We start from the raw sequence: 27,512 nt of genomic DNA, 5'->3' as shown, positions 1-27,512 counted from the left end.
AGATTTTGGTACACTTCAGGTAGGTATAGATGCTTTTTTGTCTGCCCATCTTTGACAAGCTTGGTAACTAGCTATCTGATACCTTGGTGTTTTGTTTTTTTTTTTCTTCCCCAATTTACTTGAACTAAACCTACACTAATTTTTTTCCAGCTTAGCTTAGAATATTTCACATATATCGTATGTCTGTTAAAACTAACAAAGATCCAGAATTTTCTGTAATTGTAGGAGATTTGACATTGAGGACCGGATTGCATCCCTGTTTTCCTAGTTGGAGAGAAGCAGTCTTAGTTTTCATTGTTTACAGTTTATGTAGTGTTAGTTGTTGCTTGTATATTTTGACAATAGAAAACTACACATATGAATATATGTTTAACTGTCATCAGTAACTAAGTACAGTAAGTGAATGCTTTACATTATGGATTTTGTATCTCATGGAATCCAAGCCTCTCTGGAAATTTCTGATGATTTCCAGAAATTTAGTCCTGAATTGATACTTTATTCTGTTGGGAAGAGGGAAAATGAAGTAGAGATTAGAACTAAATTCTAATAGCTTAATAAGTTTCATGGTAAAGGAGGGAAAAGCATCAAAACTGTGCTATTCATAGTAAAGGGTGCAAGGGTAGTAGTAGGGAAGGTGAATCTATGGGTCAGGAAGAGGAAAAGTTGCCCTTCTAGACAGGTTATTTGGGGCAGATAGCATGTGATTCATTGATGAAAGTGTGTAGCACCTGTTACACTAACAGTAAAGATGTATGCTGAAACACTAGTTTCCTAATAAAGTATTTACAAATAATTACCAATAAATTTAGCAAAATGTGTATTCCTTGAGGATAATCTTCTCACTTTAGATTTCAATAAAAAGCATCTATAGTATGTTGATGTATATACATTTCTGTTAAGAAAAAGATTGAGGCTCTTTTCCCTCCATTTTAGCTCAGCAGTAATGATTGAGGTTTATGGGAGACTACTAATTTATGTATGGAAGAAATAATGAAGCATATGAAAGTTTGATGTGCAGCTTCAAAATAAAGACTGAAATAAAGACTGTGCAGCTTCTCTTCATAAGATCAGGTAAACACCAATGCTCAACTTTTAGACGTTCAAATTAGTTTGAGTAGTATTGGTAATATATGTGCATATATTTGCACATGTATATCAACCCTGATGACTATTTTACATACATATCCTGCTGGTCACTTTAGAAAATCAAATGGGGGCGTACCAGTGCAAACACTGTCACCTTTATAGATAGAAATAGAAATTTGGTTATTCATATTAGGGTTCTGGTACCATTTGAATCTAAGCCCACTCATGGTCTGTGTCTTTGTAATGTGACTATGAAACCACTCAGACATAAATGGAAGTCTCAGTTGGTTCAACTACCTCTGTCCTAATCCTTTTGGAATGTTTCTTCCCTCACTGTTTTTATTGTTAAATATTACTATATGTTAGTTTACCCTTTATTTCTGTAGTACTACATTTGCTGTTCTGAGTATGTGAAAAGTGTATCTACAAACTAATACAGGTTGAGCTGCCCTAGTATAGAAATCCTTAAAGTAGTTCCCCGTTCTTTTCATTGTAGTCACCCACCTTGATCACTAATTCTGGAGTTGAGGTAATAAATTCCTCCTTTTTCTCCCATTAATTTTGAAATGCAAGATACACTATCAATATTCTTCAAATATCCAGTTATTTTTATCAGAATCTTTGACTTCTGTAAATCTGCATTAAAATGTAGATTATTTAACTTGTATGCTGAAAGAAGTAAAAGTTGGTATTCATTGAATATGCCTATTAAGTATTTTCTAGTAATATAGAATAGTTTTGCACAGAATATCTGATTTTCAAAAGTCATTTAGTATTTTAAATTATTTTTTAAGAGAGAAAGTGGAAAATGATGATTTTAGCATCCATCAACTATGCATATATTGCAGCCAATGGATATTCATAGTGAGTTGGCCAAGGCAATGGTAGGAAAGGATATTAAAATGGCCAGGTAATGTATAAGTTCCTTTTATATTAGAAATCAACAGGGTGAACTATATCTGAATCAGTTACTGAGTCTTAAGGAAGCAAAGATATTTGTGGGAGACAAAAATTAATGATTATTCTCTTTAGAAAAATATATTAAAGAAAATATGTTTTGAGTGGTATTTCTTTTTTCTTTATTTTAATCAATACTGGGGTTTGAACTCAAGGCTTCATGCTTGTTAGGTAGACTCTCAACCCCTTGAGCCACACCCAGCCTGAATGATAATGTTTTTATCTTGGAATTTGTATAATAATTAGTGATCTGTGATTTTGAGATGATGCAATTCAAGGTTCAGTATCATCAATGAGGTAATATAAAAAAATTAGAGGCTCTTTTGGTATGAAACCACATTAAAAACTGAGAGAAATCAGGGCAATAAAAAATAGAAACAGAATTAAATGATTATGAAATATTCATTGTCCTTTTTTTTGGCCGTACTTGCATTTACTGGTAGATCTGTGGCTACTGTCAGAGGGTCTGCGGGAGGGATACAGCCTATCCCATAGGGTCCAGGCATCCAAACTCTTGGTTTCTGTCCCCCACAGGGGCCCTTCCCCACCACTCCTGGCCCAGCCCCCGATGATGCTGCTGCTGGGGAGACTGCTCTGCTCATCTCTGCAGGCACAGTGTTCACCCTGGCCATTGCCCTGCCCCGGTGTTGCTCAGGACCTGACCTGTGACCCCACACGACGAAAAGGACAAGGGAGCAGACCACATGGACTGGGACCCCGGAATTCAGGCCATGCTCTCCCTGCCACACCTGCCCTGCATGCACAGCCTAGGGTTCTGTGCACTGCCAGAGAGTCCACACATGTGCTGCAAGGGGTCGCTTTTCCTTTGGGGAAAAGCAGGCACTAATGGACAAGGCAGCAGCCCACTCGTGTCCCAGGCTGCCCCAGGACGCCATTATCACGGTGTCCTGTGGACTGCAGGAGTTGAAGTCTGGCCACGCCTGCTTCGTGTCCAGCTCCTGGCCCGAGCACATGCAGGCGAGGCCACCATTACTCTGGGCTGCCCTGGCAGCACCCTGAGCCTGGTCGCTGAGTACAGTCAGGGCAGTGGGCACCTCCACCTCCAGCAGCTGCATGCTGAAGGCCAGGCAGGAGGTGCCTCAGCCTGGTCCTGAAGCCACAGGGTGCAAGTAGGGTTCCGGGGCAGCTGCAAGGCTTCCTTGGACCAGGACTTCTGCATTGATGGCCTCGGCGAGGAGCAGGTACACTGCCTGGATGTGTATGTCAAGGCCAATCTCAAGGGCAAGGCCTGGAGTGGGGGGTGCCTGCTGGGCAAGGGCAAGCTGCTGCTGACTGCATCTGATTCTTTAGAGTCTGACAGCACCTGTTGTTAGGTCACTGTACAAAATAAATATTTATTTTTATTCATGGTCTTCCTTTATTGACGTTTTAGTTTTTGGTCTACAGCTCTGTAGATTTGGTACAGAAGGAAAAAGTAGTAACACCCTCCCCATTCACAGCCCAGATTTCTCTTTCTAGACCAATTTTATTTGGAAAGGTAGAAAGGGTTGGCTTGGGACTAAAAGAGAAAGTGTTGGTTCTGGAAACCTAAAGAGCAAATGAGTGAGTATCCCATCCCCCATGGAGAGCATTATGATTCTTGCATCCTGAGGAGGAGGAGTAAATCTGCATTCCTGCACCCTGAAGAGGAGATACAGGGTCTCATAGATCTGCCACAGTACTGATGAGCAAAGTGCTCTCAACATTGTTCGCTCCTGCCCCCAATAAGGGGAAAATAAACCAGCTCATCTAAGCGCAAGAATCCATGGCCAATGAGAAGAGCCCACCTAGCCCTTACCCAAACTCAGAATTAAAACATCCATAAAAGCCCCAGCCTTCACCTGAACAGGAAGCCACTGGTTTCTGGGCTCCCCTGCACTGCTCTAGCTGTAGCTGTAAATCTTACTTCGTGTACCGGCTTTGGGTCATCATGAGCCAGTTCCCTGGCCTGTGAAGCCAAGGACCCTCGACCCCGGCCTACAACATTTCTCACCAGCACATAACAAAAGGAGGTCCCCTCATGAAGGGGGCACTGTTTCTCGTGCTCCCTCCCTTGCTTGAGCAAGCTTTCTCTCTGGCTCCTTTGTTATTACTGGACCTAACAGGGCTTAACTGGGGATGACTGAAGATTTTAGAAGAGACATGGGATAGACAGAAAGTTGGGGTCAGGTGTGTTATATGCTTGGCTGGAGATACACAACCCTTATTGCTGCTTTTCTCTATCTTGATTCTTTAAGGCCTTACTCCTTGCAGTTCTTTAAAACTTTGCTTAAAACCTCTTTCCTTAGGCTTGCACTGTCCCATGTTTGCTCTTAGCTTATCTTTAGCTTAATTGCTCTTAAAGTCTTTTGCCCCCAGCCTCGCACTGTCTCATCTCTGTTTAGCTCTCTCAAAGCCTTGGTGCTCAAACTTGCAAACAGCCAGACCTACAACATGCATATACGTAAGTCTTAAAGTCTCATCTTAGACTTGCACTGTGCACTGTCCCAAATTCTCTTTGGCATTTCTTTTCTTTTTCTAAGGCCTATGTATGAAGTTCTTTCTCAGCTTTGCTTTCTGAAGCCTATGTTAAAGTTCTTGGTACAGATTTTCTATCAACTCCTCTTTAGCAATTTCCCTTTAACAATTCTTTTACCTTCAGCAATTTTTCCTTTCAATAATTCTTTTCCCTTCCAAAAGCTTCCCACACCAAAAGGCCCAAAGTAAAAGCCTCTGTCTTAAAACCCAGTATTCCAGGAAGTGGCAATTTGCATTTCAACTCATCTGGGAATTCCTATTGCAGTGCTAATAAAGAGGAAGATTTGCCTTGAGGCAGGGCCTTAAAACATGGAAAGCTGCCAATTAAAACCTGTAAAAGAGGTTACCTCAAACAGGGCCATAAGGCATGAGAAATTGCCAATTAAAGCTATACAAGGAAGTTCAAAGCCGAGATAAAGGGTACCATACAGAGATAATCACTCATTCCTGCCTTCCTTTGTCTCCTCTTGTAAATAAACTTTCCAAAGCAGATCTCCTCTGCTGTTCTTATCTAAACCTTAGGTCTCTAACTCACCACTAGCTCATCTACTAACCCCAGCACATTCCTTGTAACCTGATGCCCTGCACTTGCTCTTTAAGTATCCCGTGAATTCTTTGTTCAGGGCCCAAATTATGAATATGAACTCATCTGGGTCCGCTGGTGTAAAATAAAATCTGAGTTCTCCACTTCTCCAAGTGTCACTTTGTTTCTTGTCTGACAATATTTCCACAACACCAGGAATACCAGGTGACTGCAGGAGAGAGACTCACAGCAAAGGAGGCAAATGCAAAATGAAGGCAGGCATGCAAGACTTTTCTCCTGCTTTTAGTTAACTTGTGATTTCCAAGTAAGGAGGCTGTGCTTTTTAGCAGAAGCAGTTTCTAAGTACCTGTCATACTTTGAGACAGTCCAACATTTAGAAATAGAGAAGAGGTCAGTGTGTGGGGACAGGGAAGCAACACTGTGATGTATGAGGAAAACCAGCTGACATGGTAGGCAAATGGAAAGTGCTCCAAGAAGGCAATGCTCAAACCACTGACACCCTGCTGGTCAAGAAAGATGAGAATTGGACATGGTCACTGGCATTGCCAGATGAAGGTCACTGGTAGCTTTGACAAGAACAGTCCTGTTCAAGTAAGGGTTTCAGGAGACACATAAGGATGGGTTAATATGTGAAGGAAAGTGAAAAAGTACAAACTGTTGGGTCTGAAAACCTAAGGCAGATGAGGGAGTATCCCTGACCCCATGGAGAGCAATATCATTCCTACATCCTGAGGAGATGGAGGCCTGTATTCCTGCATCCTAAAGCAGAGAGAGAGTCTCATAAATCTTCCATGGGGCTGATAAAATGCTCTCAAGGTTGTCTCCCCACCCCCCCCATAAGGGGCAAACAGACCAGCACCGCTCTCACTGGCACCAGTCAAACTAACCTGCCAGGGAAGGCAGTCTGCAGTGTACAGATAACATCGGTCTACCTTTGTCTTCTGATAACAGACTTCCCATGTTTTAAAGGATAATTTTCCTTCATCTCTCATATTCACTGCCAGCCAGGCATATTCCTTTCTTTTACATATAAGAGGAAATGTGTTGTAAATGAGAATTGCCAATATTAAAATATGATCTGGAGCAGTGGTGCCTGCCTGTACTCCCAGCTATTGGGCAAGAGAGATCAGGAGGACCATAGTTCAATGCCAGCCTGGGCAAACAGAAAAATTCTATCTCAACAGACAAGCCTGAGAATAGAGATAGAAGGGTCAAGTTCCACAGCTGGCCCCAGGCAAAAATCCAGTTTGAAAAGTAACTTAAGCAAAAAGAAAAAGGAGGGGGAGGGCAGGGCTTAATTGGCAGAGTGCTGGAGGCCATGAGGTCAAACTTCAACTGGAAAAAGAAAAACAAAACCCAACAAATTAAAATACGTGGCATGGTGTTAACCCTGGCTCCATTACTAGTCTGCATTCAGAGGGTTTTTAACCATCACTGCTCATGAAAAATGCTATTTAGAAAAGTTTCAGTTCAGTGGAGCTATCGTTATCTCAAACTAGCAGTATTGTCATGTTTTTCTTGTATCTTTTATTTTTTTATCTTCTACAAAATCAGAACAGGAGGATGGAACGGGTCCTCTGTGTGTGTGTGGCGGAGGTGTTGGCACTGTTGTGGAAGTATGGTCAGAGAAGAAACCAAGCCACACTCGGGGGAGTGGAGAACTCAGATTTTATTTTTACGCCAGCGGGCTCAGACATGTACCTGTGTCTGAGCCCTGAACAAAGGATTCACAAGATATTTAAAAGGTAGTGCAGGGCATCAGGTTACAAAACTGTGCTCAGGTTATGATGTCCTAACCAGTGAGTTAGATTGTTTAGGTTAATTGGGCTGGTAGCGAGCTAGGGACCTAATGTTGTTTAGATAAGAACAGCAGGGGAGGCCCGCTTTGGAAAGTTTATTTACAAGTAGAGACAAAGAAAGGTGGGAATGGATGCTTATCTCTGCATGGTGCCTTTCATCTCAGTCCTGAACTTTTGCATGGCTCTACTGGGCAATTCCTCCTGCTTTACAGCTCTATCTGCGGTTACAGCTTTTAATTGACAGTTTGCCATGTTTTACGACCCTGTTTCAAGGCTATCTTCCTCTTCAGCACCAGTGGGAAGGAAGAGGTGGTGGTGAAATGGGGGTAGAAGAGTGAATACAGTGCATATAATGTGTACACATGTATGTAAATGAAAAAAGTATACCTGTTGAATCCTTCCAGGAATGTTTCCTCTGGGGGAGGGAGGAAAAAGGAGAGTGGTGGAGGGGGTAAATTCAAGTATGATATATTTGATACATTGTAAAAATCTTTATAAATACCACACTGTATTCCCACCCAGCACAGCAATAAAGAAAAAAAAAAGTTTCAGTTTTTGTCACAACTCAGATGTAAACTGAGTATCCTATAAAGGTTTTCATTGAACCATCATGTAGTTATTGACGATCAAGCAAGAAGCTTGCAGTGGTTGGCCACATGAGTGACAGCACATGACACACTAGTCCACATCTGACTTTTGCTACAGGTTTTGAACTCAGGGCCATAAACTTGGCATGCAGGCACTACCACTTTAGCTGTGTGCCACCAGCTCTTTGTGCTATTTTATCTGTTTACCACTTCCTTGGCCCTTAGGCCAATATTTTTTTAATATCTAACTTCATGTAATACTGAAGTAACTAATACTAAAGTCATATACACTGTCCTTTAAAAGAAAAATAAATAGAGCGTGAAACACCTTAGCTATGTATAACATCCTTGTGGGGCATTTTTTTCTTTTTTAAAAAATAAAACATTGCTTTGGTAGTTGAAATAGCAAGGCATTTTTCCAGAAAATGCTGTGATCACTATTGTCATTAGATTATATGCATGTCATTTTCCTAAGTAGATTTTTCCACACATTTCAGGGTCATACTTTTTCCATGAAATGATAGTGGTTACTTCTAACCAATCTCCATTAATGTCAAGTGATCAAATAATCTAAGAGCCTAATCAAAAGATCTTAAAAGGACTGAAGTAGAATTTTATATCATAACGTCATGGAATTTGGAGTTGAAAAGAGCTTTAAGAATCATTTTGGGCAAATGTCTGTCTTTTTTTTGCAAATTTATATGTCTTAATGATGGACCAGAGTGGCAAATTTCAGATTTCCCCAAAGCATGCAATTAGTAAAAGATGTGAACTCGACCAGTGCTATAGATGTGTGCTGATATGAGATTGTAGTGAAGATTCATATAACAAAATAACTAAATATAGCTGAGAGAAGAAAGTGTAAAAATGACTTTGAAAAGAAGACAAAATTTTTTCCCAGGACCGTGGTCTCTTCATATCCTTAGGGGACTGGCTCCAAGACCCTTACAGGTATCAAAATCTGCAGATGCTAAAGTTTCTTATAGAAAATGACATGGTTTTTCATATGGCCTACACACATCCCCCCAATACTTTATGTGTCACTGTAGGTTACTCATAATGTCTAATAAAATGTAAATGATGGGTAAACTATTGCTATACCATACTCTTAGGGAGCAGTGACAAGAACAAAGTCTACACATGCTTAATGCAGAGGCAATTTTTATAGTTCTGATCCACTGTTGGCTTGATGTGTTAATATGGATCCCAGAGATATGGGGCCAACTATTTAGAGAGTAGGGCAGGGAATGTGTGGCCATGGCATGCTGACTGCAGAATACAGCCTTAAGAGTTCTCATTTGGGCTTTAGGTGTCCCAATATCTACAAATGATTTGGCACAATCATGACTCTGAAGTTTACATGTCTTCACATATTCAAGAACAAAATCCTACACTCTGAATCAGAAATATGCCAGTTTAAATAGCCTTAGTGGAGTAAAAATTGAAAAATCACTCTTTTGCCACTTGGCTTTACAAAGACAATGCATTCTGTGCCTAAAATACTGCTTCACTGTGGTCCAAGATGTGGCCAAAGATTATTACTTTGATCCTAATGTAATTTTACACACACTTCAACAATTCACAGCCATGGTCTCCATATCCATACCCAGGACGTAGGTCCAAATAGTATTTGGGGGCAAAGACAGTTGAAGTACAAAGCCAAAAGTGGCCTCTATGTGATTTCTATGGTATTAAAGGATGGGAAATATGTAAGTGGATAAAACAGCACAAGAAATGTTCCTTTAGAACATCTGTTATATGATGAACATTGTTCAAGATTCTAGATTTATAGCTGTAAATAAGACATAGAAGTCCTTTGCTCTTTTGGAATTCAGAGTTCAGGGCAAAGGAGGAACTAGACAGCAAACAATTTCTGCAGTGTTTCAGAAAATAAAGTGTGATAGTGGGAAAGCCTGTGGCTAGGGGGAGGGAACACCTTGGACTGGGTGATTAAGAAAATCCTACATGAAGATCCCAGCCTCTTCTGTATGTTCATGTGTGTGTTGCTATTGTATTTCAAGCCAGTGTGCTGATTTGGGTACTCCTGCCCTCCCAGGATCACCTGGTAAGTCTTTCCAAGGACGTCTGCTAGTACCTTATTGCTAATGGGGAGTGTTCCCCAGTGGAGTGCACTTCTACACTCAGACTTGTGAGTCCAACATACACTGGACATGAAATAAATCCAAGGCATCCCATAATGTTTATAAACCCTGCTTTTACTATTTCACACATGGCCATAGCAAAATCCCATTAGGTAAGAATTTTATTGTGGGTCTGTAATGGCTAAGGTATTCATCTTAGAGGAGGCCAAACTCTGCTGAAATTAGGTCTTCTGGGGGAAATAGTGGGTAAATAGCATCATGATTTTTCTTTTCTTGTCTTTCTCTTTTCACTCTATGGTTTTCATAGCAAACTTTCATCCTTCACACACTTATGCTTTCTCAACCACTGTTTGAGCTATTCACTTTCTTTGAGTCTGAGATGGATGTTGTACATTGGTTCCTTCAACACCCAGTCCAAGCAGTCAGCTGATGGTAACCTCCTCCTGTGGGCAGATAAGTTGCTTAGGTTTTGAACTTTGGACCTTTGAGTAGGTGCTGGAAGGAGTTGAAATTTGAAGGGATTTGGGTATAGATTAATGTGTTTTGCATGTGAGAAGGACATGAATTTTGAGGGATCAAGGATGGAATAAAATGAACTGAATGTCTATGTTTCCCCCAAATTCATATGTTGAAATTCAACCCCCAAGGTGATGTGATTAGGGGGTGAGGCCTTTGGGAAGTGATTAGGCAGAGCGCTCATGAGACATTAATGCCTCATAAGAGGCATTAGTTAATATTGCAGAGGGATCCCTCTTGCCTTCTGACATGTGAGATTACTGTGAGAAGACCATCTAGGAGGAGGTGGACCTACACTAGAAATTGAAACTTCTAGGCCTGGACCTTGGATTTCCCAGCCTCCGGACATAAGAAATAAACAGCTTCTGTTTAGGAGATATCCAGTCTATGGTGTTTTGTTACAGGAGCCTGGAATGAGTGGGAGAGGGAGCAAATCGCAACATGAACCTCTGCATTTTGTGGTTTTCACAGCAAGCTTTCATCCTTTACACTCTTCAAGGTTCACGAGGACTGTTTTGGCTAGTTACTCCCATGTGCCCAAGGTAGATGCAGTAAGTGGACTATTTCAAAACAATCCTTACTGCCTTCCATTCTGAGCTGTGGAGGCTAGAAGACAAAAACTTGCCTTTACAGCTTGGAGTAGCCATGTGCCTCAGCCATGGCCAATGAAACATAGGGAAAGGTCAGTCAATAGTGCCTCTTCCCCTTCCTCATGAAGCCTGCTGGAATATTCACGTTGCTGGAGGAATGGCAGCATTGCTAAGGAAGGCATCAGTGATACCACTGATCCTTCACACCAGTTCTGGGCAACCTACATCCAAAACTCATTTGGGTGTAGACGAATGCATCCTTTACCTGGGTTCACACATACACAAACACATTCCTAACTGATACAAGACCCATTTTGCAGAGAACACTTAGATTCAGAAGAGTTACATATGTCAGCTGTGTTAGTCAGTTTTCCATCACTGTGGTAAAAGCAACTTAAGGGAGAAAGATTTATTTTGGCTAACAGGTACGTAGGTTTCAGTCCATGATTGGCTTGCCCCATTATTTTTAGGCCTGTGGCAAGGCAAAACACCATGACAGAAGAGCCTGGTGGAGGAAAGCTGCTCATCTCATGGCAGCCATGAAGCAGAGAATGAGGAAGGAAGGAACCAAGGACAAGATACACCCTTCAAAGGCATGTCTGAAGTAACAGCTTCCTCCAACCAGGCCCCACCTCCTATTAGGCCATTCAGTATGAACTCATTCACTGGTGAAGGTAGCACCCACTGATCTAATCACTTCTCAGAAGTACCACCAGCTGGGGACAAAACCTCAAAACAGAATCCTTTTGGGGAAAACACTTTACATTCAAATGCTAACAGGATGATTATACAGCAAGGAAACCATGAATGTAATTACAAACCTTTCAGACCTCCCTGATCACTGGAATTTCCACATTGTACTCATGTAAGCCCACTTTTTAAAGAGGTTCACTTTTATTTTTAAAAGTATAATTGACATAAATAAATTGCACTTTTTTTAAAGCACACAGTTTGATGAGTTCAGACATACATTTCCTCCCATTAAGCCATCACTTCAATCAAGATAATTAACATATTCATCACTCCTAATAACTCCTAATAGTTTCTTCATGTTCCTTGGTAAACAATCCCTCTCTTATTGCTCCTTACCTCTCATCTCTCATCTGCAGACACCTACTGATTTGCTTTCTGTTACTATAAATTAATTACCATCTAATAGGCTTTTATGTAAATAAATCTGGCTTCTTTCATTCAGCATTATCTTTTGATGTATTGGCATCATTGCCCCTATCAATATTTAGTTCCTTTATATTGATGAATGCATGACTATTGAATTGATAAACCACAGTTTGCCTGTTTGGAACTGTTTTTCTATTCCTTGCATCTGTAAATTATTTCTTTGTTTTCTTATCCTTTTTTATATTCTCAGATTTTAATTGAGCATGTTACATGATTCCATTTTCTCTCTGTGCATATCAATTATATTTCTTTTTAAAATTTCTTTATTAGTTACTTTCATTTATGTAGTATGCACTTGCAACTAATCTAAATCTACTTTTAAATCACATTATAATGCCTTGTGGTGTCAATGTAAAATAACAACCAGAGAGATTCACGAAAGAGAACATTCATGCCACTATAAACTATGGGCATATCCAGGGAGGTTGAGACAAAGGAAGTTTTTAAAGGCATAATGAGCAGGATCAAATAAGATCTAGAAACACCAATCCTGGGCTACAAGGATCAGTAACAATAGCATCAGTTCAGTGTTCAATATACAGTTGTTGGGTGATGTCCTCACAGAAGTATATTTGGTGTAAGGCCATATCATATATTATAACCTCTCTGCTTTATTATTTTATTATTATTGGCTTAATGTGTCTCCACTCTGATTCTGACAACTTTCACAATGTGTAGTACAGGAATATAGTAACAGAATAGTCCTCATTCTTCTCTTTCATCCTTAAAGTATCATGGTCATTCATTTTACTTATCTGATCTTTGGTGTCTGTCTTTTATTTTGGAAAAATTTGACTCATTTTTATTTCAAATATTTCATTTGCTCCATTCTCTTTTCCTTCTCTTCTTAGTATTTCAATTACTCCTATTTTGTGCCTTTTGAAATTATCGCACGGTACTTGGATGTTCTTCATCATGTTTTCTCTCATCATTGCAGGTTGGGAAGTTTCTGTGGATTTGTCTTCAAGTGATCATTCCTTGGTCATGCTCCGTATATTAAGGAAGTCATTTGGGGATCCTTACATTTCTCTTGCAGTATTTTCAGTTCCTAACAATTCATTTTGACATTTTTAATGTGTTTGCATCTGTTGACATTGCTCACTGGTTCTTGCATGCTGTGCGCTTTCCCCATTATAACCCTTCACATATAAAGTGGAGTTGTTTTAAACCCCAGGCCTGATCATTCCAAAACCTGTGTCATAGCCATGTGTAGTTCTGATAGTTGAGTCTAGTTTTGATGCTTTGCCTAGTGTCTTCAGTCTTCCTTCTTCTTGTCATTCATCATGCAGTGCAAGTTTTAATGGAAGCTGGACACAATGTACTAGATCATAGGAACTGAGTCACCAGGCCTTTCACATGAGGGCTTGTGTTTATCCTCAGGGGTCACATGTGTTCACTGTTTGCCACAGGTGTAGTGTTTGAGGCTTTGGTTTGCTTTGGTGACTGTTTTAATTTCCTCTGTTGACTTTGAGTTTCTCTATGAACATCTTTTTACAGTATTTGCCCCACAGCTGTTCCTGCTGTCCTCCACTGCTGTATTAGAGCCCTGTTGATATGCTGGGGCAGGGAAGCTGCCTGTGATCCTATGATTAAATCTCAGTCTTTTAGTGGATCTTTGTCTCTAGGCTGTGATCTTCACAAATGTCTCTTAGATTACCCCTCTCCCTGCACTGGGGGAAGGCTAGAAGAGTTGAAGTTGAGTAATTGCTTGTCTTCCAAGTCATAAGGCTCTGGCAAAGCCCTTTTCTCCTAGGGTAGGATTTTGTTATGGAGAAGGTTATGGCAGGGTTTCTTAATGGTCACTATTGCCCATGTGCCAGTGGCTCACACCTGTAATCCTAGCTACTCAGGAGGCAGAGATCAGGAGGATCACGGTTCCAAGCCAGCCTGGACAAATAGTTCCCAAGACCCTATCTTAAAAACACCCATCACACAAAAGGACTGGTAGAGTGGCCCAAGATGTAGGTCCTGAGTTTAAACCCTAGTAATGCAATAAATAAACAAACAAAACAATAACAGCAAAAGTTCACTGCTGAGGCTTAGCTCTTCACCATGAGAACTGATGGGGTTTTGGGGTGCGAAACACATATAAATGTGTGTCACCTACAAACTCCTCTCCCCAACTGTGACTGCGGATCCCAGAGTATCTCTTGGTCACATCAGTCCCTATTTTACTTCCAGCAATTTGTGAAAATAAACATTTAAATATTCCTACCACGTTAGGCTCCCCACACTTCTCCAGGTCAGCTGATCTTGGGTTCATTCTCTACATTAGCCTATCTCCTTCTCCAGATACCAGGACACTGCTTTTTCCTGCTGCCTCAAGTCTCTGATGGATAAAAGAAAACTCACTGGTTTTCAGTTCACTTGATTTTTCTTACTGTAAGAACAGGAGTGACGACTTCCAAGCACTTTACATCTGGAAGCTCATTCTAAGCTTAAAGAAGGGTCGCCGACCCCATTCAGGAAGCCAGCCTTCCACATTAGCGTCCATTCACCTACTGGTAGCAATTTAGATTATTTCCAGTTTGGAGCTATTATGAATATTCACATGCAGGACATGGAAATATGACATCATTTCTCTTGGGAAAATCCCTGGAGATGAGCAGCAAATCACCCCATGGTAGGTGTGTAAGCTTTAAAGAAGCTGGCAACTTTTCCAAAATGGTTGCTTCATTTTACTTTTTCACCAATAACATGTGAGAGTTCTGGTTGCCCTATATCCTCACCTCACTCACACTCCCTTCCTTCTGAAGGAAATGTTTTTAAAGTTCCCATTTTGCATTGGCATTGTGTTGATTCAACCATGTACTTCAGCACCCTTAAGAATTTTGACCATAGTTTTACTTCAGTAATAAAAAGGAGTGACAACAATTAGACAAAGAACACATTTGGTACATAATTTCATAGTAATCATAGATATCTTATCTTGGTATAAGATATCTATTAAATATGTGGGTTCAATAAAAAATCCTGCAGCTGGCTGGGCACAGGTGGCTCACACCTGTAATCATAGCTATTAAGGAGAAAGAGATCAGGATGATCGTAGTAAAAAACCAGCCTGGGCAAATAGTTCTGGGGACTTTATCTTGAAAATACCCAACATACACACACACACACACACACACACACACACACACACACACACAGGCTGGTAGTGTTAGTCAAGTGGTAGAGAGCCAGCCTACCAATCCAGGGTGAAGCCTTGAGTACCAAAAAACAAAACAAATTAAAATCCCTGAAACTGCTGGGCTTAGTGGCAGAGATAGGAAGATTGAGATTCTAGGCCAGCCCAGGCAAAAGCAAGCCACTTTTGGTTAGGCATGCCTATAATTCCAATGCCTAGGGAGGTGCATGTAAGAGGATCAAATTTCAAGACCTTCCTCACTAGACCCTATTTGAAAAACAAACTAAAAAAGCAAAACAAATAGAGTGTGGTTCATGTGGTAGAGTGCCTTGCTAGCAAGTGGGAAGCCCTGAGGTCACTCCCAAGTACCATTAAAAAAAAAAAAAATCCTGGGATCAGAGGGATGGCTCAAACAGTAGAGTGCCTGCTTTGCAAGTGCAAAGCCCTGAGTTCCTACATTCAAACTCTAGTCCTATCAAGACAAACAAACAAACAAAAACTATCCTGGAACATTGTGGTTTAAAGATTCTCAATACTGATTCAAGAGCTTTAAAGTTAAGTAAATGTTGACATGTTTCTTTCCCAAGGTCATTAATTGAGACATTTAAAACAAATGTGGATTAAAAGATCTGTCACAAAGTCAATTGAAGAAGATAAGAATTATATCATTAGAGAGAAGTGTGAATACAGACAGGGCTTAGAGACCCTCTTGCTTGTCTCCCAGGTGGTGAAGAGATCTCTTTGGTCAAGCAGCTGACAACCACTTCTTTCCTTCCTGCATCACCCTGCAGCTGGCAGAACAGGAACATGAGCTCTCCAGGGACATCAGAGCTGGCACACTGCTACAGAGCTGATTTCTAACAGTCGCTATTCAAAGGCCCCACTCCATCTACAAATCTGCGATTGCTTGGTGGGCCCTGGCTACTCTGTAGCAACCCTACAGCATTAGTTGTTGATAGCACTTTTTTTCCTGTACTCACTCCAAGGTGAAGGCATTCATTTTTTAGAGAGGAGCTTAAGTTCAGAATCCAAAGGGTGTGAGCTCCACACCTCGGCCGTCTCTGGGTGGTGTCACTTAGACTTCCTGAATGCCACTTCTCCATTAGTAGAAAACATAGCTTAGCATATGTGAGTTTTGAAGAATGAAGGGACAATGCATTCAAAGTCCTCTGCACAGGAACTGGTACTAGAGCCACTCAATAAATACTAGTTCTAGTATTTGCTTCTTCATAATGGATGATGGTACTGGACTATTCTCCAACTTTCTAGCATGTTCTGTAATGTTATTGCTGGGACTCTATATAAATAAGAGTTACTGGAAAAGTTATTTAAGTCATTTGAGAATACAAGGTACTAAAGTGAGCGATTTAAAAAATATACCATGGACATGGGTGCTGGAAAGAAGAATCAGGAAATGAGAACGGTTCCAATATTTATTTGATACCATGTGCCAGGCAATGTACTGTTGTGGCAATATAGTCAGATGAGAAACCAAGCAACACTTTCAGGAGTGGAGAACTCAGATTTTATTTTTACACCAGCAGGCTCAGACATGTACCTGTGTCTGAGCACTGAACAAAGGATTTACAGGATATTTTAAAAGGCACTGCAGGGCATCAGGTTACAAGGAATGTGGTTTCCCATCAATTAGGGGCTAGTAGTGGATTAGAGTATTAAGATTTCGATAAGAACAGCAAGGGAGTCTTGCTTTGGAACTTTAATTTGCAAGGGGAGAAAAAGGAATGCTGGAATGAGTGTTTATCTCTGCATGGTGCCCTTTACCTGGATCCTGAACTTTTTTTTTTTTTTTTCATTTTTCTTTTATTATTCATATGTGCATACAAGGCTTGGTTTATTTCTCCCCCCTGCCCCCACCCCCTCCCTTACCACCCACTCCACCCCCTCCCGCTCCCCCCCTCAATACCCAGCAGAAACTATTTTGCCCTTATCTCTAATTTTGTTGTAGAGAGAGTATAAGCAATAATTGGAAGGAACAAGGGGTTTTGCTGGTTGAGATAAGGATAGCTATACAGGGCATTGACTTACATTGATTTCCTGTGCGTGGGTGTTACCTTCTAGGTTAATTCTTTTTAATCTAACCTTGATCCTGAACTTTTGCATGGCTCTAATGGGCAATTCTTCATACTTTACAGCTCTGTCTGAGGTTACACCTTTTAATTGACAGCTTACCATGTTTTATGACACTGTTTCATGGCTATCTTCCTCTTCATTTCCCCCTTTTGATGCTCTTTCCACTTGTGGACAAGCATCAGCAGTAGACTTTAGAAATCTTATAAGATTTTACTTGTCTCAAATTGTTACCAGAAGCTGCAACTTTATCACTTCCATTTGTGAGTTAATGAAGTTAGTTATGGCATTAAGAATGCACATACCAAACACAAGTGTCAATAGAAGCATGAGGAGGGGGCCAAATAACAGAATAAGCCATATCTCAGACTATTTCTATCTGCTTTACATAAAACAACACTCTGCGTTTAAGAAGTCAGAGCCCTCCCTTTTTTGGCAGTGAGTAAATCCAACCCTTTCTGGTTTTGGGAGACCACTGATGCTTGAGAGTTCAGCTGGTCCTGCATGGTCACTATAGACCTAGCCACTTGTTCTGTGTCATTTGTTAGGTCCACAGATAATTGATTAGAGTAGGCTGCTGATGAGACAGTCCCTCTTATGCCTATTCCTTTCCCAGTCATTATCCCCACTCTGATTAATAAAGGTATGAGTTGGATAGCTCTCTTTGACCACATGTGAGCCACATATTGGTGGGAGGGGGCTGATTGTTAGGCACTATGTTAATCTGGGGTGAAGAATGTTAATGTGCAAATGCCCTTCCAGTTAGCTGGCAAGTACTGATAAGCAAAGAAGATGCCCAGGCTGGTGCACCATAGCCTGTCAACTGTACATCTAATGGCGGTAGCTGTACAGTTGAGAGTCCAAGTTAAGGTTTCCTGTCCTAGAAGGAAGCCTTAACGGGGAGTCCTGGTGGTGGCAGATCAATGTCTTTTACAGGCTCATGTCCACCTTGGTAATCACCTTTCAGTGGCCTCTCTAGATCTGTAACTCTCCCCTTAGTAAACTGATATGGGGGTGGAGTGGAAGGGTTGGGTGCCTAGACAGAACAAGGTTTATTTCCTCCCCCTGTCATTTCATCGTTCTATGCTTTTAAGGGGTCCCTGTCTTTCTGCCAGCAACCCATCTGCCCTATAGTGCCCTTTTTTTTTTGTAGGACCTGGTTATGCCTGTCAGGTTTTTTTTTTAATAATAAATCATCCCTCTCCTAATGCATTCAGAAATTGATATGCTGTACATGGGTGACAGATATTGATAAAAGGTGAAGGCATGCTGCAGTTTTCCCTGGAAGGAAAGTGGCTTTACACAGGCTGAGCAGTCATCCTGGCCTCTGGATTGAACAACTTTAAGATGCAGTAGAGTCAGAAGGCAATACCTATCAGAGACCTCATGCCTGAGACTGGGGTCTGGGCTACAGATAGCACCGAACAGCAGTAAGGCTTCCAACTATGAGGAGATAACAGAAGGCCAGCAGCAATCTTTGGCCTATGTTTCAATCCTGGGGAGCAGTGACAGCCAGTCCTAATGCAAACAGGTTGCAACGACGCTAATCAACATGATAAGGTATGGGTGACAGAAAAGAGGATACATTTGTGTCCTGGTTGATAAATCCTTAGGCTTCTATCATGCATTGACCAACAAGCTTCCAGGATGTGGCTGGGGCAGGGCTGGAGATGTCTCCAGTGATGGCATGCTGTTGTGATGTTCTCTGGAACCTTAATCTGAGGGGGTTAGTTGAGTCATGGACAGCCTGTGAGATGCTGGGCTCTGCAGGGGCGGCTGTCTTTTTATCCAGGAGTGATGAATCCAGGGAGTGACACCTGTAACTTTAACAGCCTGTAAGAGTTGCTAACATTACTTGATGGGGACCTGCCCAACTGGGTTGAAGTAGTTTCTTTTTAATCTTTTATTTTTCATATCCCTTTTTTTTTTAACTGAGTAGAATTACCTTGGCAACAATATACTGTCAGTATGTATGTCCAAGAAAACTTGTTATTCTTTTTAAAAAGTTAAAAACACCATCTTTAAGTATTAAAGGACATGTTTAGATCCAGTAAAAATAGTTATTTTGTCTCTGTTTTAGTAGAAGACGCTGCCTAAAACTATGAGTTTGTGTCTGGAAAAGTTTAATGTCTGATAGGCACACATGCATAAGAACCATTTCTTTAATCCTCTCAGCCTTGATTATTTTTGAGAGGTCTGGCACCAGTGACTCCATTGGAACTTTGATGGCATTCCACCCTTGTATCCAAATTGCTGGTCTCTGAACAGTCTCTTCTGAAGATCTGTCTTCCATCCAAGTACTAACCAGGACTGACCCTGCTTAGCTTTTGAGACCAGATGAGATCAAGCACATTGAGGGTGGTATGGCCATAGACTGAAGATGTTTCTTGATTGGCTGCTTTTTCCTGGATTTTGTTTGTTTGGTTTTGGTCCCACATTGGGAGGGAATAAAGAGCAGATCAAGTGGGAGTCAGTGCCAACTAGACCATTTTGGCCAAATTTAAATAACAAAGAGGCTTAGAAGGAGTGGCTTTTAGGCAGTGGACTTTTAGACAAGAACAATACAAAACAAAACCTAACAAAAGCATATGTCTAAAGAGCTAGGGTGACACATAAGCACTTATTAGAGTCATTTTTTATGGACTTGCTTGTAAATGTCCCAGGAGGATCCAAATTGAAATGACAAAAACTTGAGAGTCATGGTTAAAATTTTGATGGACAATTTAGCAACTAACAGAACAGTACATCAGTACCACTAACTTCTTGTTACCATGTTTATCTAAATTTTGTGTTATAGAAGCCTTGATATAATTAAAAATATAAATATATTTAATACACACTAACCAGCAACAGCATCACAGCTCTATAGAGGTTAATACACATATTAGTTTAGTTGTTACTCTTGGAGTAAAGCTTTAGATTTTTATCAGTTGTAGGGGGAAAAACAGTTTTAGTAAACCCAAATAACCCAGTCACAAACTAGCTCAGGGTACAAACTGTATTAGAATCATCCAAGACAACAGCTGCTTAACCATGAGGCCATCTAGAAAGTTTTACATAACTGTTAGAAAATAAGAGGCATGGAAGAGACACAGAGACAACTCAAACACTGGTACAGGGTTTATTATTTAGGCAGGAGCTCTGTGGAGGGGGACCCCAGCAAGAAAGCTAAAACACATTGACATACACAGGCTTGGGCTAGATATAGGAGGCAAGTGGAAAAGTACCAGGAAGGTCATTGTCTGTCCAGCTGTCCCTGGCATATATCCAGGACAATAAAGGTGAGCCATCTGCAAGGGGGAGGGGTCTAGTCCTAATATGGCTGTCTTCATTGTTAACCCCAACATAAACCAACTCTTCAACGAACATGACTCAGTTACCTTAGTAGTTAAAACCCTGACAAAAATCACCAGAGGACACAGGTAAATATTTATGGGGATTAAGTGTGGAGATAGGAAACATAGTGGCCAAGAATCATGACTCAGATGTTGATAAGGGATCACATTCCAGATTGCTGACATTAACGAATGGCTCATGACATACAGCAGGATCCCACCAACCTGTAGTCAATGGAGTCCCCGTAAAATAACGGGCCCGATCTGGTCATCCCAGGGAAAAATTCCCTCCACCTGCCATGTGGAAGGAATAGGACTAACATCCCCACTCTCTTGTGTCTAATAAAAACTGGAGATCTTGACTTCCAGTGTAGTGCTCTTTTTGGAGTATTTATTTATTTATTTATTTATTTATTTTTATCCTATCTGGAGAGTGCACTTTGGCTTTACATAAGTAAATTTGTCTTAACCCTCATATCAGTACAGCAGTACTCCCTGTGCCCAGCTGTCTCTTGTCTCTCTGTGCTTTAATAAACTCTTGTTATCTTGACAAATTTATGGATTAACCTGTAGTATCAAAATTTCTGAGTTATCTTGACAAAACAAAACCATTATAAGACAATTTTTTTGTAAATGTTATCTAGACCAATGCAATATTTTAAAGGTAGCCTTGTTGTTAGGAGCTTAGAGAGTTAAGTTTTAGTTTAACATCAGTACGTTAAATTTTGACCTTATAAAACTTTTAATTAACTGGATTTTAGTTAACTTAATCAGTTATATACCATCTATAAGCTGTATCATTTTATGACAGCTTATTCTGTATCTTTATGACAATTTATTTTGTATCCTCTGGGGGGCTGGTTTTTATCCTCCCCTTTGTCTAAAAGTATTCTTGTAACCCTTTATTTATTTTGGAAAAATCATGTCCTTAATATCTTTTATATATTTTTGTTATTTGTTGAAAATAACTCATATAATCTTTTAACTTAGAGCTTTACATTTGCATGAAAAAACAAGATAGAAAGTGACCCTGAAATTATTTTTTGTATAAAAGCATTTTATAGAAAAATCATTTGTTAATAGACCCATATACTATAAGAGAGAATTAAATCCCAGATTTTATTTATGACAGATTGAAACAGGCTAAGGTTATTTTAACTACCTAAATTTTAAGATTTTTGTTGTAGACTGTGTCCCTTTTTTTTTTCCTTTCAGGTTGAGCCAGACTGTTAACCCTTGAATGTCTGCATCCTAGTGAGACCTGATTGAAATAAGTTTGAAAACCTGTTTTTGTTGTGTAAGGTAGCAGTAGAACAGAGTAATAACTTTTGCATTTACTCTGTAATAAGAATTGTCTTTAATATGCTTATGTATTTAAATGTAAAAGCTTAAAGTTTATAACAGAGATCTTTAAAACAAATACCCTGTTTTTTTTTTTTACCTTGAGTGTCATATTATCCCTATGGCAGCAATTTAAGAACCATTTTGAAGATGTTTACATACACATGCAAAAAGTTCTGTAAATTAAGCATGCCAGAAAAAATGTCAACTTAAGTGCATAAAATGAGCTGGAATTCCAGGAGCAGATTAAATTTTGCCCATGCTTTAAACAAATTCACACACACAAACATTCACACTGAAGTTATAATAGTTTTCCCTACCCCCTCTGGGAGAACTCCCTGATCTGTGGAACTCTTCCTGGAGGTTCCCGGGTATGGATTAAGCTCCCTTTCCATCCAGTGGGATGGGACCTGACTTAGGACTGATTTCCTGGGGGTGGTGCTTACCAAGTCTGGAGGAGACTGCCAGATGAGTTGGTCCATTTCTCCTTGGAGTCCAAGCTGGGTCAAGACTGCTCAGAGAGTTGGGTTGCTAGGGCAAAGGAGGACCTGGAATACCATTGCAGTCCCCTGTCCACCATTGCCGTCTCCTGTCCCTCCCCATTCCAATGCAGCCCAACCTCCAGCCAGTGCCTCAAGAGGCCAGTTAGTTGGTATCTCACTGGGGCCTCCAAATGTTGTGGCAATATAGTCAGACACGAAACCAAGCAACACTTGGAGGAGTGGAGAACTCAGATTTTATTTTTACGACAGCGGGCTCAGATGTGTACCTTTGTCTGAGCCCTGAACAAAGGATTCACAGGATATTTAAAAGGCAGTGCAGGGAATCAGGCTACAAGGAATGTGCTCTCCCATCAATTAGAGGCTAGTAGTGGATTAGAGACCTAAGATTTAGATAAGAACAGCAGGGGATTCCTGCTTTGGAAAGTTTATTTACAAGTGGAGACAAAGGAAAACTGGGATGACTGTTTATTTTTGCATGGTGCCCTTTACCAGAACTTTACCCTTTATCCTGAAATTTTGCATGGCTCTAATGGACAATTCCTCATGCTTTACATCTCTGTAAAGGTTACAGCTTTTAATTGACAGTTTACCATGTTTTACGACCCTGTTTCAAGGCTATCTTCCTCTTCAGATGAACAAAGATCTGATTGAACATGCCAACTTCTTTCTTTTTTACACTTCTTGGCTAAGTTATGGACTGGATGTTTATGTGCCCCAGTTTAAATTTGTTAATCCCCAGTGAATGGTGTTTGGAGATAGGGCTTTTTGGGGGTTAATTGGATTAGATTAGTTCATGAGGTGCTGACCTTATGCTGGATTGATGAATTTATTTATTTCTGACTGGATCTATTCACCTCCCAAACCCAACACCATGGACATTCGAGGTACCATAAGAAACTGGCAGTCTGCAAGTCAAAAATAGTGCTCTTACCAGAAACAGAAACCTTAATCTTGGACTTCCTAGCCTCCAGACTGTAAGAAAATAACTTCCTGTTGAAGTCACATACTCTATTGTATTTTATTATGGCAACCCAAGCTGGTTAAGACAGGACATAGAGCCCCAAAAAGTTGAGAGCTAACAGTGCATGACGAATAATGTTTATTATATTGAGAATTCTCATCTTTGAGGAAATGCACTGCTGATCTCTCAGTAAATTTCTGTTGTTTCCAAGATATTACATGAATAATTATTACATAAGAAGTTTTTAATGAAAAACAAAGTATTTTCAAATTTATTAAAAAATAAAGCTAATAAAAATTAAAAGAAAAATTAGTATTCATGCTTTCTAAATTTACTTATATTCAGATGGAAATGCAGTCTCTAATTCAATGCCTATTTATATTTTTATCAAATCATCTTTGTGTGGTTTTTATTCAACATCCCAATAATATTGTTTCCATCATTCATAAATGGTTAGAAAATAAAGATTTGAATTTGATAGTTTTAAAGAATGCAAATGCATTAGCAATAAAATGAAATTATAACAGATCACCCAATATATGCTCCAAAATGATATTTAGGTTTTGATTTATGTAGAAATAAATTTAGCATATAAATACTTTGAGGTTTTTATGTAAAAGATGAGAAGTAAAACAAAGGAAACATTTTGAATACATATAACACAGAGATACAAGCATAAAAATAATTAAGTCCCTGCAGGGCATGGGAAGAATAGAAATTGAAAACTTTTTAAAAATGTAAATTGGAAAAATCTGTTTTCCAGAAATGCTATGTGGGCTTAAATGTTTTCTTTCAAAAAAGTCTATGCTGTTAGCTTTTGAAAATGGTCAGATATCATTTTTAAACATAAAAACATGTTCCTGGGTTGCAAGCTTGAATGCTTCATAGACCTTTAGAGTTAGATAGCTGTACCTCTTTTTTATTTATGCTATGATTTTATAAAGGATTTGGGGGATAGAATGCATGACAATATTTTCTGAAAGTGACTCCGGGTGGAAGTTGAGATTAAATAGAGTTCTGCTAGCCTTCTTCATGTTTCCATGGTATTTTCTACTCTGGTTTAGTTCTTACTCCTCTTCTTCTGAATCACAGTAGGATTTCATTCCCCCACACTGTGAAGTGAGATGCCACTGTGTGACTTGCCGTGACTGATGAAATATGTGTGAATCACTACCAAGGTGTCAGCACATGACCACATGTCCCCTTACCACTTTCTTAGCAACTACTAACACTCCAGATAGTTGATTCTCCATCATCCTCCATTTCTGAGTAGGATAACATAGAGCAGAGACCTCAACTGACTCTCCAAAGCCATGTAGAATGAGAGAGAAATAACCTTTTATTGTATGAAGCTGCTGATACTTGGGTATTGTTACTGCAGCATATTTTAACTTACACACAAATTGTTGAAGAATACATTGTTATTAAAAATAGAGTAGACAATCTTAGCTTAAAATTTAGTTTTCTGTCAGCATGGTAACTGTCATGAGATAAGTGAGGATGTGATATTTATTACATCCATGCAATTGACCTCAGAAAAGTAACAGTGGAAACTGCCAAGTTTTCCTTATGTCAAGAACATGAAGAAAGATTCAGACAAAAATGCTAAAGACAGCATTTTGCTGTATGAATTTTGGAGGGCTCAATAGAAGATTTTCAGAAGATTGGGGTGAGTAGAAGACACAGAAAAAAACAAAGTGTGCACCTGAATGGGAACTAAAGCCTGGGGAATGAGGGATAATAACAGTACTAGCGTTCATAAAGTATAAATAGAGGAGGAAGACAGAACATTAGGGATAACTCCAGTGGGCCAAGGAAGATAGCCATCGTCTTAGAGACAATGGGAAATTATCTTAAGAAAGATTCCAGCGGTCCATGGAGGATAGTTTAATCGATGCTGTGAGTGTCACCAGAAGGGCTGAAGTATTTGTAGCAATATATGGAATTTTGAGATTCACATTTGACTTCTGATGATGTAGCATTATCACGGCTGGAGACATACTCCTGCTTTGCAGGCATTTGCTAACACAAAGAAATGGAGAACTTTAAAGATGTGGTTCTATTCTAACCACACCAACTCCTTGTCTTTCTTTGGGGAGCAGTCTTTCACCAAGTACAGGGGCATTCTCTTGACTACAGTTAATTGTGTTTTTGAGATTTTCCCATGTCACACTTCTTTTCTACCTTATGTACTATTCACATACAAGTTTTGTCTCTCTTAAAGGTTTCTTAAAGGAAGGCCTGTCTTTGATTTATTTTTAAACTTTATGTAGTTATTTTAAGTAGCAAAAATGTGCTAGGCAGAGTATTCATGCATTAATTCAATCAGTAGTAAATCTCTGTTCCGTTCCAAGTACTTTGATAGTCACCAAGAATGCAGAAATGAACAAAACATACTACCTGATTATAATAATAACTAAATGGCTGTCTAGTAAGAAAAAGAGACACATAAAATGTTGTTCACAAAATAGCAAAAACAGGTAAATATGGAGCAATAGGCAGACATTGGGAATATATCAACAAGCACAAACAGGGGTCAGGAAGGATTTCTGAGAGATGCGAGGTTATTAGTAAAATGAGTTGGTATCCTGCCGAAGTGTGTGTAGTCATAGTAGTGGCAGCAAAAGCAGCAATGCCAATAGTGACAGTGATATGATAAGACTGAGTAACAATATTCTATTGTGTGATCAGAGACTTGAAGGGCCGTAAGCACTGGGCCAGAGATGAAGGCAGATATGAGTAAGCGTTCTGTAGTCCTGTTCATCATCAGTCATAATTCATCAGGGCAGGAAATTAATTTCCCTAAAACCTAAGTGGATTACTTCCATACCTGTAAAATTCCTTCTAGCATCAGTGAAGTCTGAACCATGGTCAAAATTTATGTTTATTACTGCCCTCAAATGGTTGTCAAAAGCACATGTAGGCTCTCATTTAAACTGTTAATCTAAAAGACAGGTTATCTGATTTTTTTTCCTGAACCACTTTTTCATTGATTTAAAGAACAAAGTATTATGAAGAGAACTATAAGCAAAAACAATTGATCTATAGCAATATATAGATGTAATGGAGATTATAAAAAAAACTCTAAATGAATATAGCTTAACTATAATTTCCTTGAATGAAAATCAACTTTCTGTAAGAACCCTAAATTAATCAAAATATTCAGGTTCAAAATATTACTCAGAAAACTGCTTTCTGATTTTCTACAACCTTGTTCAGAATTACTAGATCTGGGCTCTCCTTCTATTTACCTAATATTTTAACTCATGTAGGAATCACCAGGTCTGTGGTTTATTTCCTAAGGATTGGTACATTCAGATGCATAACTGCAAAATAGATTTGCCTGTGGCTGGGAAAAGGTTAGGTATAGTTATTATAATATTGAAAACATACCTTCATCCACAGAACACAAAAGTTATTGAAAAAACTTTTGCATCTAGAAAAAAATCCTATCTATCTGGAAAGGTCTCCCCATGTGTCTTCAGTAATTGGTTGGTTATGCTCTAGATTAAGAACCACTAATTCCCGTAAGTACCCTAACACTTGACTCTTAAAGGTATGCTGCTCTTATGTTCTAATAAGTTATGTTTTCAACAATAATGATCCAATCCATCCTTAAAGTGAAAATTGGACCAAATACTCAGCACTCGCCTGAAAAAGATGTATGGTAAACATTTCTACATCAAACTTTATTACTATCATATATATGGATGCTGTCTGCTTTACCTCTATTAACCACATTCCTTAATATTTACTCTTACTGCTCATATAGCATTAATCTATCCATGTATCCAAGGTCTTAAGGAGCATAATTTAATCCTCTTTTATTTTATCCATTGAGAAAAATTAGAAAATATATGTCAGTTTCACAGACATAACCAGAAAGCATAGGAATTATGTATTTGCATTCACAAATCACTCTGCCCTATCTCATTACCAGCCCTTTTATTCCCTCTCAGCCTTTTCTTTCTGCTAGCCTTCTCTTAAATAAACAGGCATGATCTTTGAAGGACATGGATATGCAGAACAGAAAGAAGGCCTTTCACTAGAATGATGCACATGGTAGAGCTACAGAACAACAATTTTTCCAAAATGTATCATATTATCCAGTTAGTGAAATCATTTTTAAACACACTATTGTGTGCAGAAAATGTAAGGTATATATGCACATTAAAACATATGTGTATAAAAAATATGAGTACAAAAATTAATGCTTTAGAATAAGGAAATCAATTATACTTACAGGAAGGCTCATTCTAATTTTTAAAATAAACATGGTC

Source organism: Castor canadensis, chromosome 2 (assembly GCF_047511655.1).
Source record: "Castor canadensis chromosome 2, mCasCan1.hap1v2, whole genome shotgun sequence".
Lineage (NCBI taxonomy): Eukaryota > Metazoa > Chordata > Mammalia > Rodentia > Castoridae > Castor > Castor canadensis.
Note: the sequence above shows the minus strand (reverse complement) of the source record.